This window comes from Chionomys nivalis, chromosome 9 (genome assembly GCF_950005125.1).
Source record: "Chionomys nivalis chromosome 9, mChiNiv1.1, whole genome shotgun sequence".
NCBI classification, from domain to species: domain Eukaryota; kingdom Metazoa; phylum Chordata; class Mammalia; order Rodentia; family Cricetidae; genus Chionomys; species Chionomys nivalis.
Genome location: NC_080094.1, coordinates 82,866,388 through 82,888,356, shown reverse-complemented (window position 1 = coordinate 82,888,356; position 21,969 = coordinate 82,866,388). Strand labels below are relative to the sequence as shown.

General features: G+C 40.9%; 1 protein-coding gene across 9 annotated transcripts in view; it reads left to right on the top strand.

Annotated features, from left to right (window-relative positions):
- Positions 1-21,969, top strand: part of Ambra1 (autophagy and beclin 1 regulator 1) — a 199,627-nt gene that overhangs the window by 9,469 nt on the left and 168,189 nt on the right. For 5 of the 9 annotated variants that reach the window (XM_057780608.1, XM_057780615.1, XM_057780614.1 and 2 more), the window contains exon 2: positions 5,595-5,655. The exons of the other annotated variants lie outside the window; for them this stretch is intronic. The gene's annotated coding sequence lies outside the window, so the exon portion shown is untranslated. The remainder of the gene's footprint in view (positions 1-5,594; positions 5,656-21,969) is intronic. 9 annotated transcript variants of the gene reach the window in all.

Sequence of the window (21,969 nt, the reverse complement as noted above, 5' to 3'; positions counted from 1 at the left end):
TAGCAAGAAGAAGAGTGAAGGACTACAGGGTCAGGAGCTGGGTAGGAGTGGGTTAAAGGAGCAGGGAGGGAAGAAGTGGAAACGGCCCTCACGTTCTCATTGTAGCCAGTCTCCCTGCAAAAAGCTGTGCTGCTTTCATTTTTTTTTTTTTTTTTGTTTTTTGTCTTTGGTAGCTTACTAGGAGGTTGTAAAAGAGAAAGGGGGTAGGGTAGGCGGAACTTTTGTCGTGGTTTGAGAAATGATTCTTATGATCTTTAAACGTTGGCCTTGGAGGGTAAAGGTTTTTCTACTCTGTACTTTAAACCTGTGCTATCTTTGACCTTTCTTTTTTCATCTTCCTGCCCAATATGACTTGAGCCTTCAAGTTCATTCTTTATCTTTATTTTTTCCTTATTGCTTTTGTTTCTTTCCCTTCTTTCTCTTTTCTTTCTCTCTGTCTCTCTTTTGAGTTTCACTATATCTCCAGCCTGAGATTGTCCTGCCTCCTGAGTGCTAAGACTACAGGCTTTGTTTTGCCATGTTGTTTTGCCATGATGTTTTGCTTCTAGTTCTCCTAACATTCTTTTTTACTTATTGACTTTTTTTTCTTTTCTTTCGTTTTTCGAAAAAGAGTTTCTGTGTAGCTTTGGAGGCCTGGAACTTGCTTTGTAGACCAGTCTGGTCTGAACTCACAGAGATCCTGCTGTCTCTGCCTCCCTGGTGCTGAGATTAAAGGTGTGCGCCCACCGTCACCCATCTCTCTCTCTCATTTTTTTTTGAGGCAAGGTCTTGATATGTAGCCATGACTGGCCTCAAATTTGCTTTAATCCTTCTTCTGCTTACCCTCTAAATTCTGAGGTTAGGGGTACACTAGGTACACATCACTAGATTTGTCTTTTTTTCTGGTGTGTGTGTGGGTGTCTTGAGTTTATGAGACAGTGTTTCTCTTTGTAGCATTAGCTGTATTAGAACTAGCTCTGTAGACCAGGCTGTCTTTGAACTCAGAGAGATCTGCCTGCCTCTGACTTCTAACTGCTGGGATTAAAGTTGTGGGACACCATTGACCAACTTCTCCTCCTCTTTCTTTTAGTTGTTTTTCTTCCTTCCTTCCTTCCTTCCTTCCTTCCTTCCTTCCTTCCTTCCTTCCTTCCTTCCTTCCTTCCTTCCTTCCTCCTCCTTCCTTCCTTCCTTCTTTCTTTTTCTTTTTGGAGACAGTTTCTCTGTTTAGTCCTTGCTGTCCTAGAACTCACTTTGTAGACCAGGCTGGCCTTGAATTTACAGAGATGCACCTGCCTCTGCCTCTTGAGTGCTAGGATTATAGGTGTGTGCTGTCACCACTCGTCTTTCTTTTAGTTCTTTTTGAGATAGGGTGTCTTAGCCTATGCTGGTTTCAAGGTCAATATATAGCTGAGGATAACTTGGAATTTCTGACTCTTTTGCCCCTACCTTCCAAGTACAGAGGTTAAGGGTGTGCACTATCATTCTGGATCTTTCATGTAAATGGCATGTAATATGTAACCTTTCTGTTTGGTTTCCTTTACTTAGCATAAATGTTAGCCACATGAGTACCATGTCAGTACTTTTATTTCTTTTAATGGCTAATAATAATATTTCATTGTATACTTATCATGACTGACAGTTGAACTTTTTTTTTTTTTTTTTTTTTTTTGGTTTTTTTCGAGACAGGGTTTCTCTGTGGCTTTGGAGCCTGTCCTGGAACTAGCTCTGTAGACCAGGCTGGTCTCGAACTCCCAGAGATCCGCCTGCCTCTGCCTCCCGAGTGCTGGGATTAAAGGCGTGCGCCACCATCGCCCGGCGAACAGTTGAACTTTTTCACCTTTATTTACTTTTGTGGAAACAGTACTGCTGTGAATATGCATGTGCATGAAATACTCTGTTATTTAGGTCTATTCCTAGAAGGAGTCTTATGGCAATGTATTAGTCATGTTTCTTGTTTAAGATTCTTGCTGAGTGTAATGGTGCACGCCTATAATTCCAGTACCTGGGAGACTAAGGCAGGAGGATTACCATGAATTTAATGTTGGCCTGTTCTATAGCAAGTACCAGACATGCTAGGGCTACATAGCAAGCACGGTCTCAAAAAACAAAAACAAAACATTTCTTCCCAAGCCTGGCATGGTTGCTTATGCCTGTAATCTAGGATTTGGGAGATGGAGGTAGGATTGCTACAATTTGGAGGGCAACCTAGGCAACAAAAGGAGATCTTGTCTTAAAACACAAGATGATTCTTTTTTAAAGAAATATTTTTATTTTGTGTGTTATGGGTGTCTTACCTGTGTATACATCTGTGTACCATATGTGTGCCTAATACCCACAATTGGCAGAAGGTGTTGGATGGTTCTGAGCTGTCATTTGGGTGTTGGGAATTGAACCCAGGTCCTCTGGAAGAGTAGATAATACTCTAAACTGTTAAGCCATCTTTCCAGCCCAAAATGATTCTTCTTTTTTTTTAATTTTTATAATAAAATTTTCCAAGCCTCTTGCCAACCCCAGAGTGGCTCCCTTAATTAAGATATCTTCTTCCCTGCTTCCATATCCGTCCTTCCTCCATCTCAACCATCCCACTCCCCCTAGCTCTTCCCAACCCTTCCCTTCTCCCTTCTCTCTCCCCCTCTCCCCTTCCCCCCATCCCACCCCTACCCCATACCCTCAACTTTTGCCTGGTGATCTTGTCTGCTTCCAATTAGGAGGATCTATACATGTTTTCCTTTGGGTTCACCTTATTACTTAGCTTTTCTAGGATCGCGAACTATAGGCTCAGTGTCCTTTGTTTATGGCTAGAATCTACTAATGAGTGAGTACATACCATATTTGTATTTTTGGGTTTGGGTTATCTCACTCAGAACAGTGTTTTCTATTTCCATCCATTTGCATGCAAAATTCCCGATGTCATTGTTTTTTACCGCTGAGTAGTATTCTAATGTGTAGATGTGCCACACTTTCTTTATCCATTCTTCCATTGAAGGGCATCTAGGTTGTTTCCAGGTTCTGGCTATTACAAATAATTCTGCTATGAACATAGTTGAACAAATGCTTTTGTAGTGTGATTGGGCATCTCTTGCGTATATTCCCAAGAGTGGTATTGCTGGATCCCAAAATGATTCTTCTTAAATCAGAGATCAAAATGAACATCTGTAGCTTCCATAGAACGTATGGATTTGAGAGTTGTTGGTGGGCCAAAATTGGGACTTGAAGTCAGTCTCTCTAAATTTTTTCAAAACTTTAGATAGTGTCTTTTTTTTTTTTTTTTTTTTTTTTTTTTTTTTTTTTTTTTGCTTTTTCGAGACAGGGTTTCTCTGTGGTTTTGGAGCCTGTCCTGGAACTAGCTCTTGTAGACCAGGCTGGTCTCGAACTCACAGAGATCCGCCTGCCTCTGCCTCGATAGTGTCTTATGTAGCCCAGGCTGGCCTTGGATTCTTTGTATAAAAAGTGGCTTTGAATCTTCCTGTTATACCTCCCTTAGCAACCAGATTCTCTTGCATATATTGCTTTTTGAGGAACTGGGTTTGTCAAGCAGTCTGGTTTTAACTATTTGCATTTTACTGATGGGATAATAGAAGTTCAGCATCTGTGTGATTTTTAACTTCCTGTCATCCTTAGAGTCAGTAAGGGATAGAATTAAGAATTTTTTTTTTTTCGAGACAGGGTTTCTCTGTGGCTTTGGAGCCTGTCCTGGAACTCCCTTTGTAGACCAGGCTGGCCTTGAACTCACAGAGATCCACCTGCCTCTGCCTCCCGAGTGCTGGGATTAAAGGTGTGCGCCACCACCGCCTGGCTGAATTTAAGATTCTTAATCATGGGCTGGAGAGATGGCTCAGAGGTTAAGAGCACTGGTTTCTCTTCCAGAGGTCCTGAGTTCAATTCCCAGCAACCACATGGTGGCTCACAACCATCTGTGCTGAGATCTGGCGCCCTCCTCTGGCGTGCGGGCATACATCGAGGCAGAATGTTATACATAATAAATAAAAAAAAAAAAGATTCTTAATCATGTTCTTTGTCTAAGGTGACCCATATAGAGCCATATTGTGTTTACATGAAGCTGTGTGAAATGGACTTCTATGTTTTATAATCTCTTGCAGGGCTGTCGTTCAAGTGGTATTAAGCTGATGTTCTCTTTCCGCAGAGAACAGGACAAGAGGGAATATATTTTAATTGGTGACAGGAGGAATATGGATTGCATGTTACAACTTACTGACAACAGGATACTGGACAGTTACCAAGGATGATTGTGAAATATCATCCCTAAAGATTCTGTATAGTCCTGGCTGTCCTGGAACTCACTCTGTAGACCAGGCTGGCCTCCCTTCTTCTGCCTTCTCAGTGCTTGGATTAAAGGCATGCACCACCACAGTTTGGCATCTTTAATGAGTATGTTTTCTTCAGTTTTTTTCCCCTTGAGACAGTTTCTCTATGAGGCCTTGACTGTCCTGTAATTTGCAGTGAAGACCAGGCTGACTTTGGATTTACAGAGATTTGCCTGCTTTTGCCTGCTTAGTACTGAGTTTAAAGGTGTGTACCACCACTGCCCAGCTTAATAAATACATTTTCATTTATCTCTCGAAATAATCAATAGAGAGTACATGAATTAGGGCTGTGGAGATGGCTCTGTTGGTGAAGTAATTGCTGCACATGCACAAGGACCCAAGTTCAGATTCTCAGCCTTCATAGACGCAGTGGCCTGTACCTGTAACATCAGTTCTGGGGTGGAGACTGGAGGATCCCTGAAGCTTCCTGGTCTGCCAGTGAAGCCAAGTTGGGACAGCACAGGTTCTGTGAGAGACCTTGTCTTACAAAAACTGAAATGAAGAGGTCCTAGAGCAATAGCTTAATCCTTAAGAGTACTTACTGCTCTTGCAGAGGACCTGAGTTTGCTTCCCAGTACTTACATTCAGCTCACAGCCATCTGTATCTACAGTTCCAGGGTATCTGATGCCTTCTGATCTCCTTGGGCATCAGGCATACATGTTTTTCACATATATATATAGGTAAAACATTCATACAGATAAAAAAATCTTTAGAGCCGTGCGGTGGTGGCACACGCCTTTAATCCCAGCACTCGGGAGGCAGAGGCAGGCGGATCTCTGTGAGTTCGAGACCAGCCTGGTCTACAAGAGCTAGTTCCAGGACAGGCTCCAAAACCACAGAGAAACCCTGTCTCGAAAAACCAAAAAAAAAAAAAAAAAAAAAAAAAAAAAAAATCTTTAGAAAGCCAAAATGAAGAGCTGTTAGGAAGACACCTGACATTGGCACCCTCCCTACTCACCCCATTTACACACGCACTTGAGAGTAGGTGACTTGAGCCAAATGTGGTTGAGCATGTCTGTAATACAAATTGTTTTGAGATGGAGGCAGGAGGATCAGGAATTAAAGGCCAGCCTTGTCTTCATGGTATGTTGGAGGCTAGCCTGGTCTATATGAGACTCTGTATTTAAAAAAAAAGAAGAAAGAAAGGAAAATAAAAGTGTATAGAAGTCAATTGGTCATGCCTGGTGAAATATAGTATTGCTGTTCTGAATCTTCAATATCCTTGATGAACCATGAACATTCATTCATCCTTGTCTTAAAATTTTTTCTTTTTACATTTATTAATGTAGGCTGGGGGCTACGAACGAATGCCACGGTGAACTTGTGGAGGTTGGAGAACAACTTTCAGAGGTCAGTTCTACCGTATGGATTCTGGAGTTGAGTCTGGGCTTTGGAGCACAGGTTATCAGGCTTGGTGGCAGGTGCCTTTGCTCATTGAGCTACCTTGCTAGCTTTTCCTTATCAAAGGAGACTATTTTTCTGCTATATATGAATTATTATTCTTCCTAAAGAACAGAGATCAAATCCACCAACATCTTCCATACAGTGTGTTATTTGGAAGTTTTCTCAATCAAGTGATGAGGCTTATTCCTCATGTTTACTATAGTAGTATATTATTTGTTTTTCAGTAAGTGAAAGCTTGCCTGAAGATCAGAGGACAAAAAAGTCACACTAGTCAGCCATGTAGGCCAGGGAGTGGTGGCACACGCCTTCTTTAATCCTAGGACTCGGGAGACAGAGGCAGGTGGGTCTCTGTGAACTCAAGGCTACCCTGGGCTAAACAAAATCAATCCAGGTGGTGGTGGTTCACATCTTTAATCCCAGGGTTTGGTAGTCATACACGTTTAATCTCAGCACTAGGGAGGTGGATACAGGAGCAATATGGCTGGGCGGAGAGAGGAAGATCAAGGGGAAGAGACAGGAACTCAGTGGAGTGTGGAGTCTGATTCATGGAGACAGGATCTTGCCCTCTCGGTTTAGTTGGTAGAGGTAAAAGGTCTCTCTAGTGGTTGGCTGCTTTGTCCTCTGATCGTCAGGCAAGCTTTCATTTATTGAAACACAAATACTGTACCACTATAGCTTACTTGGGATAGAGATACTCTTGTAAACATTGTTTGAGGGGTTGGTGAGGTGGGCCAGTTGGTATAAAGTGTCTGCTGTGGAGGAAGCATGATGACCTGAGTTTGGGTTTCTTGCACTCACGTAGGAAGGTGCAGCTCTGTGTCTGTAACACCATCTTGGAGGGGCAGAGACACATGGACTTTGAAGCTTACTGGCCACCCCGCCAGCTTAATTGAACAGTTCTGTTCAGTGAGACAGTATCCTCCCTCCCTCCTTCCCTCCCTCCTTCCCTCCCTCCTTCCCTCCCTCCTTCCCTCCCTCCCTCCCTCCCTCCCTCCCTCCCTCCCTCCCTCCCTCCCTCCCTCCCTCCCTTCCTTTGTGTGTGTGTATTTCAAGATGGTGGGTTTTTTTTGTTTGTTTGGGGTTTCTCTGTGTTGCTTTGGAGCCTGTCCTGAAGTAGCTTTTGTAGACCAGGCTAGCCTTGAACTCACAGAGAGCCACCTTGCCTCTGCCTGAGTGCTGGGATTAAAGTGGTGTTTTTTTCTGCGTAATCCCAGCTCTTCTGGAATTCATTCTGTAGACCAGGCTGACCTTGAACTCAACTCTGCCTGCCTTCTCCCAAGTGCTGGACCACTACTGCCTGGCCCAACAGTATCCACCTTTCAAGAATAGTTGTAGAGATCTGAAATAATATAGAAGGCTCCTAAGTTAGAGCACTCAACCTCATCCCAAGATAACAGCTGTTAGAAGAATGCTGGTGATATTCTAAAGGCAATTTTACTTATTTACTTCCTCTTATTTATACTCATTTATGTGTGTCATAAATAGCAGGGCTCACAATCCACAACATACAGGTCAAGGTCTGAGGCCCACTTTATGGGGTCACATCTCTCCTTCCACCATGTTAGTTTCAGGGATCAAACTCAGGTCATCAGGCTTGGTGGCAGAGAACTTTAGCAGCTGAGCCATCTTACTAGCTCTGTTATGTATTTTTATGTACTCCCCAATTCAGTGTGAACAGCAACAGAGATGGGAAGTGCAGAGATTATTTTCTTTTGCATCCTATGCCTTTTACATTTCTGTATTTAGTGTGTGTGTGTGTGTGTATGCATGTATGTGTGGTCTGTCCATGGTGCATGTATGTATGTGTGGTCTGTCCATGGTGCATGTATGTATGTGTGGTCTGTCCATGGTGCATGTATGTATGTGTGGTCTGTCCATGGTGCATGTATGAAGGTGAGAGAACAACTTGTGGATTCTCCTTCCACTGTTTGTTCAGGGGATCAAGCTCAGGGTGTAAAGTCTCTATAAAAACACTTTTGAGTTATCTTGCCAGCTGTGTGTGTGTGTCTGTCTGTCTGTCTGTGTGTGTGTGTGTGTGTGTGTGTGTGAGAGAGAGAGAGAGAGAGAGAGAGAGAGAGAGAGAGAGAGAGAGAGAGAGAGAGATTTGAATGGCCTGAAGCTTACTTTGTAGACCAGATAGACCAGATCACAGAGATCCACCTGCTTCTGCCTCCTGGCTGCTGGGATTAAAGATGTGTTCCACCACACCTGACACTTAATGACAGTTTTTAAGATTATTAATATTTTCCTTCCAGATGCTTAAAGGCTTCTTCGTACTTCTGCCATATCTAGAATAGGCAGTGTAAGTTGGGCAGTGGCATCTACCTGAAATCTCAGTATTTAAAGCTGAAATAATAGTAATATAAGTTCTAACCTAATATAACCTGGCCTAAATAGGAAATAAAACCCTGCCTCAAATAAATATATAAATAAATAAATAAATAATCTGGGTGATGGTGGCACACGCCTTTGATCCCAGCACTCAGAAGGCAGAAGAAGGTGGATTTCTTTGAGTTTGAGGCTAGCTTGGTCTACTGAGCAAGTTCCAGGGCATCCAAGGCTATACAGAGAAACCTTGTCTCAAAGTGAAACCAAAATAAATAAATAAATATAAAATACAGTCTTTTACCTTCCATATGTAACCTATAGTAAATGCTTAGCATGTTTTTGATGAAACTAGTCTTTAAACTGCTGTGTGCTCAGGAGAGGTAGGTAGTTCAGTGGTAGAATGCTTGTCTACACATCTGGTTTTAATTCCTAGCATTACAAAAATAAACGACTGTGACAAAACAAAAAAGAAACAAAAACAGAAGAAGCCTGAAGTCGCTATGATTATTTATTCATGAGAACACTTACTGTTGCTGAAATGAGCAAGCTTGAATGCCTTTCTGCTTGTTACTATTGAACTTGAAGACCCACACAGAAAGAGTTAGTTTGTGTCTCAGCAGAACACATGTAACAGTGGGTCATTTTGTGAGTGCCCAAGTTACACACAATAGTTTTTTTTAATATAAAGATTTATTTATTAAGCATACAATGTACTGCTGGCAAGGAAGGAACCAGGTCTCATTACAGATGGTTGTGAGCTACCATGTGATTGCTGGGAATTGAACTCGGGACCTCTGGAAGAGCAACCAGTGCTCTTACCCTCTGAGCCATCTCTCCAGCCCCCCCACACAATAGTTTTTTGTTTTGTTTTGTTTTTGTTTTTTGAGACTAGGTTACCTGTTTTGTTAGCTGTCCTGGAGCTAGCTCTGTAGACCAGATTGGCCTTGAACTCAGATTCTCCTGCCTCCCAAGTGCTGGGATTAGAGGTGTGTGCCGCCACCATCCAGCTGATTTGACCAGTTGTGCACAAGAACTTCCATTGCCAGATGTTCCAGAATGACAGTATTTTCTAATTATTTTTAAATATTTTTATGATTTAATTAACTTTATTTTATGTGCATTGGTGTGAAGGTGTCAGATCCTCTGCAACTGGATCTTCAGACAGTTGTGAACTGCCATGTGGGTGCTGGGAATTGAACCCTGGTCCTCTGGAAGAGCAGTCAGTACTCTTAACCACTGAGCCATCTCTCCAGGCCCCCCCCCCCCGAATGACAGTATTATTAGTAACATAATAAATAGAACTTTGCCTCAAACAAAAACAAACAAACAAATAGAAAAATAAGCGGGGCAGTGGTGGAAGACTGATATCCATCCATCTGTCTTGTGTGGTGTTTTCTCCAGTGAGAACATCCTGAGATGTTTATTTTATTTTATTCTCTGTTCCCCTCCCTGCCTCTCCCCTCCCCCCTTCAGGCCTCCCTCAAGCTCCCCATGCTCCCAATTTACTTGGGAGATCTTTGTAGGCTGGCTTTCTTTGTTTTATGTTTCAAAACCACTTATGAGTGAGTACATATGATAATTGTCTTTCTGTGTCTGGGTTACCTCACTCAAAATAATGTTTTCTAGCTCCATTCATTTTCTTGCAAACTTCAAGCTGTCATTATTTTTTTCTGCTGTGTACTCCATTGTGTAAATGTACCACATTTTCCTTATCCATTCTTTGGTCTAGGGGCATCTAGGTTGTTTGACTTCTTTTCCAATTTGTATCCCCTTGATCTCCCTTTGGTGTCTTATTGCTCTAGCTGGACCTCAAGAACTGTATTGAATAGATATGGAAAGAGTGGAAAACCTTGTCTTGTTCCTGATTTCAGTGGAATTTTCCAATTTTGTGGAGTACAGGTTTTAAAAATATGACCTGATGATCCTCTGTATTTCCTCCATGTCTGTTGTTATGTCCCCTTTTTCATTTCTGATTTTGTTAGTTTGGATATTCTCTCTCTGCCTTTTGATTAGTTTAGATAAAGGTCTGTCTATTTTGTTGATTTTCCTGAAGAACAAACTCTTTGTCTAATTGATTCTTTGTATTGTTTTCTTTGTTTCTGTTTTGTTGATTTCAGTTCTCAATTTGATTATTTACTGCTATCTAGTTCTCCTGGGTGAGTTTGCTTTTTTTTTTTTTTTTTTTGTTCTAATGTTTTCAAATGTTCTGTTAATTCACTAGTGTGGGATTTTTCTAGCTTCTTTATGTAGGCATTTAGTGCTATGAACTTGCCTCTTAACACTGCTTTCATTGTGTACCATAAATTGGGTAGTTATGTGGTCATTTTAATTGAATTTTAGGAACTCTTTAATTTCCCCCTTTATTTCTTCCTGACCTCAACATTGATGATTCAGGTGAGCATTGTTTAGTTTCCATGTGTTTGTGGGTTTTCTGGAATTAGTATTGCTGTTGACTTCTAGTTTTAAAGCATGGTGATCTGATAAGGTACATTGGGTTATTCCGATTTTTTTTGTAATTGTTGAGGTTTGTTTTGTTACGGAGTATGTGGTCAATTTTTGAGAAGGTTCCATGAGGTGCTGAGAAGAAGGTATGTTCTTTTCTGTTTGGATGGAATATTCTATAGATGTCTGTTAAGTCCATTTGAGTCCTAACATCTGTTAGTTCTCTTATTTCTCTGTTCATTTTTTGTCTGACTGTCCTGTCCAGTGGTCAGAGTGTTGAAGTCTCCTACTATTAGTGTGTGGGGTGTAATATATGATTTAAGCTTTAGAAGTGTTTTTTTTTTTTTTTTTGACATATGAGGGTGCCCTTGTATTTGGGGCATAGATGTTCAGTATTGAAATTTCCTCTTGATGGATTTTTCCTGTGACTAATATGAAATGTTCTTCTTTGTCTCTTTTGACTGATTTTAGCTTGAAGTTTATTTTGTTAGATATTAGGATAGCTATACTTGCTTGTTTCTTAGATCCATTTAATTGGTATATTTTTTCCCCAACCTTTTACTCTGAGACAATGTCTGTCTTTGAGGTTGAGATGCATTTCTTGTATGCAGAAGAGGGATGGATTCTGTTTTTGTATCCAGTCTGTTAGCCTGTGCCTTTGTATGGGTGAGTTGAGTCCATTTACATTAAGGGATATTAATGATTAGTGTTGCTATCTCCTGTTAATTTAGTTTTTATTGTTGGTGATGTTAATTTGTGCATTTTTTTCTTCTTCGGGATTTGCTGTAATGAGATCATCAATTGTGTGTGTGTGTGTGTTTTTTTTTTTTTTTTTTTGGTGTAGCCAACTACCTTGGTTTGGAGTTTTCCTTCTAATATTTTGTGTAGGGCTGAGTTTGTGGCTAGGTATTGGTGAAATCTAGATTTGTCATGGAGTATCTTGTTTTGTCCTTCTATGGTGATCGACAGTTTTGCTGGGTATCTTTTTGTTTTTGTTTTTTGAAAACAGTCCTAAGTGTCTTGGAACTAGCTTTGTAGACCAGGCTGACCTCAAACTCAAAGAGTTCTGCCTGCTAAGAGAGTGCTGGGATTAAAGGCATGCGTCACCTCCTCCGGTTCAGTAGTAACCCTGAGTACTACCTCATGCATGGTAATGTTTTAAATGTGTTATATCCCATAATTTTATCAATTGGCAGAAAATTAGATAGATAGTGGGATTTTCTTCTAGTATATGTAGAATGTTTTCATATTACTATTTTGTGTGAATGTGTGTGTACACTTGTGCATACACGTGTGCATGTCCGTATGGCGGCTAGAAATGTGCCTCAGGTATTGTTCAGCTACCATGCTTTTTTAAAGATAGGGTCTCTCACTGGCTTGGCCTTGCTTATTAACCTAGGCAGGTGTTCAGCAGCTCCCAGGATCCAGCTGTCTCCTCTTTCCCGGCTATAAGCATGTACCCCATGCCTTGCTTCCATAGCTTTTGGTTCTCTAACTCACAGATATCCGCCTGCCTCTGCCTCCTGAGTGCTGGGATTAAAAGCGTGCGCCACCACCGCCCGGCCCCATGCCTTGCTTTTTTGCTAAGTTCTGAGCATGGACCTTTGGCCATGCTTTTGTGGATTGGGACTGAACTAACGTTCCAGACTCATTGACCCTATTTCTGAAGTAAGGATGCTTTAGTTTTTGTTTTAAAATGCTTTTTATTCTAAAAAAAAATTTTGGTTTGTGGTACTGGATATTGGACCTCAGACCTAGCACATACTGACAAGCACTCTGCCACGACTACTGCAGAACTGTATTCCCTACTCAGGATGCTCTCTTTGACGGCTCTTTCAAAGTTATGTAAAAGTCTCTTCTGGATTAGTCATGTCTTCTCAGGCTCACATTTTTAGGAAAATAGGAATCTTCCTAAACTATTATTTCTTCTTTAGTATTGCACGCCACCCACCTGTACGGCTGAGATTTGTCAGGAAATAGCTTTAATATGCACTTGGGACTCAAGCCACAACCTAGGGATCACTTTTTAAAAGATCTTCCTCCCTCAAGCCACCTGAGACCATTAGTACCCATCACTGCGCTTTTTCTTTTCTTTTTTTTTTCCCTTTTTTTTCCTTTGGTGATTTTTCCAGACAGACTGGTTCCTTTGTGTATTCCTGACCAGGCTGGCCTGGAACTCGGAGATCTGCCTGCCACTGCCTCCCGAGTGCTAGGATTAAAGGCACGTGCCACCTCCTCCTGGCTCTAGGACTCACTCTTAATTTTTTTAGTTATTTTCATTTTATTACTTATGTGTATGTGTGGATATATGCATATTTACTTATCAGTGCAGGTGTCTGTGGAAGCCAGAGACTTTAGATCCCCTGCAGCTGGAGTTATAGATGTAACGATCGTGGGAACTAAACTCACCTCTGCAGCATTTGCTCTTCACTAATGAGCCATCTTTTCAGTCCTGTGCCTTGCTTTTTTGAGACAGTATCTCATATTGCCTAGGCTGGTCTTGAACTCCTGATCTTCCATTCCCTCCTCCTGGGTGCTAGATCACAGGTGTTTGCCATCATGCTCAGCTCCCCAGCTGTCTCTTCAGAACATTGTCTGAATTTATCTGTTTATCATGTCTTACACTGTGTCTGTCCTTATCCCGATTTCCATTATCATGTTATTTCTTTGGCTAAAATCCTCTAATAGTAAGTTATTACACTTAATAAAATCCAAATCTTGGAATGGTATTTTAGTACCCACTCGTGTATTTCTCTCTGTTGTCAGTGGTGCTCTGATCACATTCACATTGGCCCTCACACGTGTTAAGTTCAACTGTCAAGGATAGTTGGTGCTTGCTTTTTCTTCTTCGGTATATATTCATTCTTTCATCTACCTTTTTATGCTTTTACTTCAAGATGCCCGTCTAAATTCAGTTGTCTCAGAGGCCTCCTCCAGCTACCCTATATTGAAAGGCTGTGAGCAACCCCATTTTCCCATCTATTTTCTTCCTAGAATGTACTTGAAAGTGTTAATACTTAGTTCTGTCAGTTGTTACAATGTATTTTTTCCTGTTGTATCTTCCTCCTAGAACTGTGCTGAGCACTCAGTCTGTGTTTAAAATAGTCACTGGCTACTGGCTTTTGTAAACTTCCCTCTCCTTGAGTATCCTTTTATTATATTTATTTTTTTATTTTAGGTTTATGTGTGTATATGTGTGGGCAGAAAGAAGTCAGAGGACAGCTTGTGGTAGTCAGTTCTCTTCTTCTACCATGTGGTTCTGAGGGTCAAACTCAGGTCATCAGGCTTGACAGCAAGTGCCTTTACCCAGTGAACCATCTCGTCTGCCCCAAGTATTCTTAATTTGGAATGTTGGGCAAGAAGAATTTTGCTTCTAGTCAGAGCTAAAAATGACTAGGTTCTTAAATGCAGTGCCTTATTTTGCCTGGCTGAGAAATTGATTGGCAAGGTAGAGGAGCATTTGATTCTTTTAGCCTAAGAAACTTTATATTTTGACTTCTTTTCCTGAAGCCTTAAGGGAAAAAAAAATTTTCCCCCTCCATTCTGTGTAGCCAAGAACCTGACCTGGGCTGACTCTAAGACTGAAGAACACTGAACTCAGTATCCACTGAGCCAAGGTTTGGAAGCCTGCCACTGATACTGTCTGAAGGCTAAGGCTGAATTCAAATCTTGCTCTGGCTCTTGACTCATATAATGAACCTAGATGAATTTCTTAACTTCTTCCAGGCTTTGTTTTTCTTACTTGTCTGTTTAGTAACCCCATCTGTTCTAGATGCTAAGAATTCCTGGGTTAATGTTATCAAAGCTTTTCACAATGCTATTGCTTTAGCTACTGGGGCTTCTAAGAATTGGAGGTTGTGCAGTGCCCCAAGAAAAGTTGCACTCTTTCCTATGGGTTAGCAGAAGATAAAAAGATGTGCTCTTTCATGATTTGCAGTGGGCTATACTTCATCCTGCTGATGTTGATGGATACAAAGTATATTGCGGCTGAAGACATTAGGACTGTCTGAGGTAGCTCTTTCAGGCTTTGTGTCTGAGGATAAGCTATGTTTTTCTTTGCTATTCCTTTCTCTTTGCTAGCAAATAGGAAAATCCCTTACCATTTTTGTGTATTAAGGATAGACTTCTTGGTCTCATTGATTTTTTTTTTCTTTTCTTTTTTCTTTTTCTATTTATTTATTTATTTTTGATTTTTTTGAAACTGGGTTTCTCTGTAGCTTTGGACACTGTCTGGTAACTTGCTTGTAGACCAGGCTGGCCTTGAACTCACAGGGATCCACCAGCCTCTGCCCCCCAAGTGCTGGGATTAAAGGCGCGCACCACCACCACCCAGAGGTTAGAAGCATTCTTGCTACTTTTTAAGTACCGAGATCCACCTGCCTCCGCCTCCTAAGTGTTGGGATTAAAGACATGTACTACCACTGCCCAGCTTTCTTTTAATTTAATATACATTGGTGTTTTGACATGGGTGTCAGTTCCCTGGAACTGGAGTTATAGACAGTTGCAAGCTGCCATGTGGATACTGGGAATTGAACCAAGGGCCTCGGGAAGAGCAGTCAGTGCTCTTAACTGCTGAGCCATCTCGCCAGCCCCTTTATTTTACTTTTTGGTAGCTTCTAGCTTCCAGAAAATTGAGCTTCAGTTTCTTCTTAATTCAGTGGCTTTATCTGTCCTTGCTCTGCCTTTAGTTTTTGGGAGTTCTGTTCTCAACATAATTTCCCCAGAATACTTTTAGATAAAATTCCAGGTTTTTTTTCCCCTTCTTCATTTTTCTGAGGTAAGTGGGAGTACGGAAAATCGTCACTCTCCAATTTGGATCTTACGACATTCTATTTCCAGTTCTGAGCACAATTTGTTTTGAGCACAAGCTTTCCTGTGTTTCAGAATTAGGAGCCATTATGGAGAGTTACTTTAAGGAGAAGCTCTAGTAAGCACAGCCCAAGTCAAATGGCAGTGTCGTTTGTGTCTTCAGAGAACCTGTCCAGGCTTAGAGCACTGAGTAAACTTACACATTGACTGAGGGCTGAGTAAGATAAAAAAAGAGGTTGTGCTTTCTTTGTCTCTTGGGTTTGGTTGGCAGCCCTTTTACTGGGTGCTCCTCTTTTTCCTTTCCTTTCTTCTCCTCCATGCCCTTTCCCTGCCCTCTACTGTTGTTTCTCCATCCTCTTTCCTTCTTTCCTCCCTTAGCAATGCTGGGGATGTAGCCAGACACACTGCCACTGAGGTACACCTGCAGCTTTTAGCCCTCCAATCCTTTTGGAGACTAATGGAGTTTTAAAGCTCAAGCTAGCCTTAAATTTAGAATTCTTCTGTCTCAGACAATTGAGTTCTGAAGTTACAGGTCTGGGCCACATTACTTGGTGTGTGTCAAGCCCATCTTTCCCAACCTCCTTGGATGGAGCTCTGGGCAGTGCACATGCTAGGAAACCACTCTACCCTGAGCTGCTAGGCTTGCTTTTTTTTTTTTTTTTTTTTTTTTTTTTTTTTTTTTTTTAAGACATGGTCTCATTTTATAGTCCTAGAGTAGCCCTGACAAATTTATAGAGATCTACCCATGTGACTCTCCTTCCCAAGTGCTGGAATTAAAGATGTACTCCAGCACAGCTGGCCTTGTGCCAGGTTCTTTTTTTTATTCTTTATTTTGTTTTTCAAGACAGGGTTTCTCTGTGTAGCCCTGATTGTCCCAAAATACACTCTGTAGACCAGGCTGGCCTCTGCCTTCTGAGTGCTGGGATTAAAGGCCATCACACTTGGTTAAAGTTCTCTCTCTTTCTCCCTTCCTCCCTCCCCCCCTTTAATCTCAGGCTGGCCTTGAACTCTATTCCAGATCAAACTCATAGCCATTGCCATGCCACAACCTCTAAGGTGCCAGAATCGCCAACATGCTACCACACTTGAGCCAAATGAATCTTAATTCACTGTTATCTGATGAAGAATTAAAGTTGTGCTCACTCTGGCTACTTCAGCGTATTTTCATATTTTTAGGAAAATTTCTTTTTATAGTTTGAGTAGAAAGTTTCTGCAGACAGCCCTTGTTGTTTGTCAGCATTGGGTGTGAGGTAGGTAGTGTTGAGTTTATCTTCTTACTCGTGGAGAATGTCCTCAAATAGATGGCTTTAAAGTAACAGTGATTTATTATTTCTCAAGTTGCAATGGGTTACAGATTGGGCAGGGCCGGTCTGGTCTAGACAGTTCTCTGTCCTTTTGGTATCATTTGATAGCCAGACATTCATTCCTTCTGATGTCTAACTGACTCAGCCATAACATCCAAGAGGATTTCATGCCTTTTTGAAGCACAATTAATAAAATCTCAGGGACAGGTATTGGGGTTCAACTTGAAGATCTGAAACCTCTACCTCAGTCCGGAAATGGTGATCCTGCCTCCAGGAATCTCAGAATGAGACTGTGACTGAGAGCTGCTTTCTCCTGTTTCTAAGGCCTGGGATTAAAGGCATGCACCAACTGGTTTCTATGGCAAACTATTGTGGCTACTGGGATTAAAGGTGGCTGTTACTACTGCCTGGTTCGTCAGACTGACCAGTGGGGTTGTTTTACTGTCTGCTCTTGAGACAAGCTTTATTTATTAAAATACAAGTGAAATGCCACTATGACTACTTTCCCCCCCCCCTTTTTTTTTTGGTTTTTCGAGACAGGGTTTCTCTGTAGCTTTGGTGCCTGACCTGGAACTAGCTCTTGTAGATCAGGCTGGCCTCAAACTCCCAGAGATCCGCCTGCCTCTGCCTCCCGAGTGCTGGGATTAAAGGCGTGCGCCACCACCACCCGGCTTTTTTTTCCACTTTGATAGCCATCTTCTCTTCCTCTTCCTTTATTTTTTTGTGTGTTGAGATTACAGACCCATGATTGATGCACATAGAAGAGCTCAGTGGTAGACTCACGGGGGAGAGATGGGGGACAGTGAGGAATTGTTGGTAACTGACCTTGAAGAGAACCTTTCACAGGCAGAAAGAATGAGGATAGTTGTAGAGAATCTTTGAGTCCAGGTGGTGATAAGGGGCCACCAACATATTTATCTGTCATATTGATGAGAAGGGGAATAGGATAAGAGTATATATAAAGCTTTACTTTTTTTTCCTTCTCAGGCATATTTATGTTGTTTGTGGTTGACAAAGATCTATACTGATTTGACAGTTTGGTCAATCATAGTCTCTTGAGCATATATATGCATATGTTTGGAGTTTATTGAAGTAAGCTTTTTCAAATATAGTTAGACTTTCCTTTGTGGCACCACCAGCTCCCCAGTAATGACACAGGGACTTAATATTAATTATGAAAGTTTAGCCTTTAGCTTAGGCTTGTTTCCAACTAGCTCTTATAACAAATTAACTCTTATTTTTTAATCCATGTTCTCCCACATGGCTGATTACCTCATCTCCATATTGCACGACCTGCTTCCTTGTGTCTTGCTGGTGAATCCCCCCCTTTTTAACCCCAGAGTCCTCTCAGCCCAAAGTCCTGCCTAGTTATTGAGTGTTCAGTTTTTTGTTACACAGTCACAATACATTTTCACACAGTGTACAAATATCCCACAGTACTTACCCCTTTTTGTCTTAAATAAAAAGGAAAAGTTTTAACTCTAATACAATAAAACTATATACAATAAGAGCAATTATCAAGTAAGAATTACATTTACAATGTCCAGTCCATTTGTATTTAGTAATTTTGGAGAAATCAGGCTGGAGAGATGGCTCTGCAGTTAAGAGTACTGGCTGCTCTTTCAAAGGTCCTGAGTTCAATTCACAGCAACCACATGGTGGCTCACAACCATCTGTAATGAGATCTGCTGCCCTCCTCTGGCCTGCAGGCATACATGCAGGAAGAACACTGTATCTAAAAAAATTTGGAGAAATTACTCCATTATCTATCTTATCTTGATGAGATTATGGCTTTATACCTAAACCACTTTTTGCCATAAGTTGTATCACCACCCTAAAAATTTTTTTTGACCTTAAAGTATATTCTTAGATAACAAATTAAGCTTTTTTGTGAATTTCTTTTCTGAATTTGGTAATAAGGAAAAAGTATAACTATAGCTATCTAGTTTTCAACCCCATCAAAGATTCAAGAAGGATATAGTGTTATCTGAGTAAACAGGAAGTGCAGAGCAAGTAACTTCCAAAACTATAGAAATGACAGAAACATCTGGCTCTCTGGACACTCAAGATTCTTCTCCAAGCCGGGCGGTGGTGGCGCACGCCTTTAATCCCAGCACTCGGGAGGCAGAGGCAGGCGGATCTCTGTGAGTTCGAGACCAGCCTGGTCTATAGAGCTAGTTCCAGGACAGGCTCCAAAACCACAGAGAAACCCTGTCTCGAAAAACCCAAAAAAAAAAAAAAAAAAAAAAAAAAAAAAAAAGATTCTTCTCCAGTGTTGGGGCATCCATCCTCAGCCTACAGGCCTAGAATATCTGGCAGGAATTTTAGTATAACAGGAAGTTTGAAGGACTTTCCTACCTTGTCTTGGAGAAGTTCAGCAGTCACCTTCTATGTCCTGCTTGTCCAATTTGAACACCATACTGTCAACAGTCAAGGCAAAGGCAAGGGCAGTTTCTTGCCCAGTGGCTAACTTTGTACACAAAAAAGCAAATTCCATATGAAGTTTCTTTAATGCCCATCATCCTTTTTTGAAATAGATTAGTGCTGCCAGGAGCAGATGTATCTCACTGTTATGAAAAACCTTATTTTACTAAAACAACTTAAGCGCCATTTTTTGTAGGCCTCTGAAGTTTTGGAGATAACCAATCTATCTATAATATATCTGTTTAACCTTGAAAACATCCCTAATGTGAATATAAATTTGATTGTTAGATGACTACTAACCTGTATTTTTGTTTTGTTTTGTTTTTGAGACAGGGTTTCTCTGTGGTTTTGGAGTCTGTCCTGGAACTGGCTCTTGTAGACCAGGCTGGTCTCGAACTCACAGAGATCCGCCTGCCTCTGCTCCCAAGTGCTGGGATTAAAGGCGTGCGCCACCACCGCCCGGCTAACCTGTATTTTTTAATTATCCTAAGCAGTTTGTAATAATAACTTTCAAGGACTAGAAATTTACATTGTATTTTTAAATGAGCTGTACAGGTACAATACCTTAAACAAGAGTAGAAACATATATACAATATAACAGAAATAACTTTAAAATTGTATTAATATACAAAAATACATATTTGAGACTAATAGTTATTTTAAAAGTAGATTTAATAATCTACTTTTAATCTTACTATTCTTATACTATATTGCCCCTTTTTTCTTCAGAAAGATATTCTTAAATTTAATCCCCTTCGCTCAGCTTTCTCTCTGAACATGACCAGTAACAGCTTGTAACCAAACCCCTAAAATAATGACAAACATCCATAGCTCACTGAATGTCCAAAACCCAACCATCCCACCTCTTGGGAATGTGGGTGACTTGTTCTCTAGACTGCTTCCTGTTGTTCAGGGGTAATGGCATCTTTAGGGGACTCAGAAAATTGGGGCAATGATTAAGTCCCGGGAGAGCTAGCCTTATTATTTTTTGTTAGGTCTCTGTGATGAGAAAGTGTAAAGCTTATATGAAGTTCTACCTGGATAGTCTGTGAGGCTGGACCGTCTTAGCTAGCAGCTTTGAAGTTGTTTTGGATGTAGAATTTTGAGGAAACTGTAACAGAGGCATTCTGAGAGGCTGGATCAGCTGGGCTCCTTGTCTTTATTGGCATTTGGTTCTTTTTTTTTTTTTTTTTTTTGAAAACACATACACTTTTAAAGGTAACATATATCTGCATTGATACAAGTATAGAATTGTGGTGTGCACAAATCAGCAAAAGATATTTTTGTTCTATGTTTGAGCAGGGAAAGGGCATCTTTTGACTTTTTAAGTCTGTTTGAACGTGTAACCAAACTGTAACATAAATCTTCTTTCAGCCATATGAAAGGATAGCATATAATAAGAAGTCATGGGGACTCTTTTGCTACCAAGATCTGTCATGTCTCATGCAGTCTCAGAGCTGCTCCCATGTCAAGGGATCAACTTGTACATCACCTATCTTGTTTTTCTGTTGTGTGTTGTTTTTGCTCTTAACTCTTTTGAGGGGCCCACCATCCTGCTCCTAAATAAATTACACACAGGGGCTTATTCTTCACTATGAGTGCCTGGTCTTAACTTGGCTTGTTTCTTTCCAGCTTTTCTAACTTATATTATCCCTGACTGTCTTTTGCCTCTAGGCTTTTTTTTTAGTTCCTTTTCTTCTGTATATCTGACTTTCACTCTTGCTCCGTGGGTGGCTGGGTGGTTGGGTGGCTGGCCCCTGAGGTACTTTTTCTTGTTCTTTCAGATTTCTCCTTCTATTCATACTCTCTGCCTGCCAGCCCTGCCTATCCTTGCTCCTGTTTTGCTACTGGCCACTCAGCTCTTTATTAGGACCACCAGGCAAAGAATCACAGCTTCACAGAGTTAAACAAATGCAGCATAAACAAATATGTAAATCCAGGCTATTCTCCATCTTGCCCTGTCCCAGTGGACCAATTTCTCTCTGCTTTACAGTCCCTGCAGTCTCTTATAAGATAACCACTTAGGGGTTGGAGAGACAACCCAGAGGTTAAGAACACTGACTGCTCTTCCAAAGATCCTGAGTTCAATTCCCAGCAAACCACATGGTGGCTCACACCATCTGTAATGAGATCTGGTGCCCTCTTTTGGCCTGCAGGCATATATGCAGGCAGAATACTGTATACATTATAAATCTTAAAAAAAAAAAGACAGCCACTTCGAGACTTAATATTAATTGTAATTGTTTGACCAATGGCTTATGTATATTACTGACTAGCTCTTGCAATTAAATTAACCCATTACTACTAATCCGTCTATCTCCACATGGCCCTGGCTTACTGGTGATGCCCTGGCATGTTACTCCTTTGGAGGCTTCATGGCATCTCTGCAAGTCCACCTTCTTTCTCCCCCTATCTCTGTTTGGATTTCCTGCCTGACTATATCTGTTTGGATTTCCCGCCTAGGTATATTCTGCCTGGGTGCCGGCCAAAATAACTTTATTCATCAACCAATGAGAGCAACACATATTCACAGTCCTACATCATTTTTCTTGTGTTTTCCCTTCATGTCTTTAGCCAAGATTTTCAGGAGGTCTCCACCAAATCAATTATGTTTATTGATATTATGTTTGAAGAAATCCATAGCTTTTGTTTTCTGTGGAAACAAAGGCATAACCTCTCCCTCAACACAACACATTTTCTGACTTTCATTCTGAAATTAAGGCATCTTTAAAATGTATAGGGTAGTTTAGCAGTTTCCCCCACAATTCAATATCTTTCAGTAGCTGTCATTTGTTTATTAGCATTTAAAATAAAGTTAACAGAACAGTATATATGATCCTCATGTACTATATTTCACATTCTTACATGACTTATATCTCTTTATATTACTTTACCTTTAAAGACTTCACTCTATTATTTTTAAACTATTTTTTAATGACTGATTATACCCATT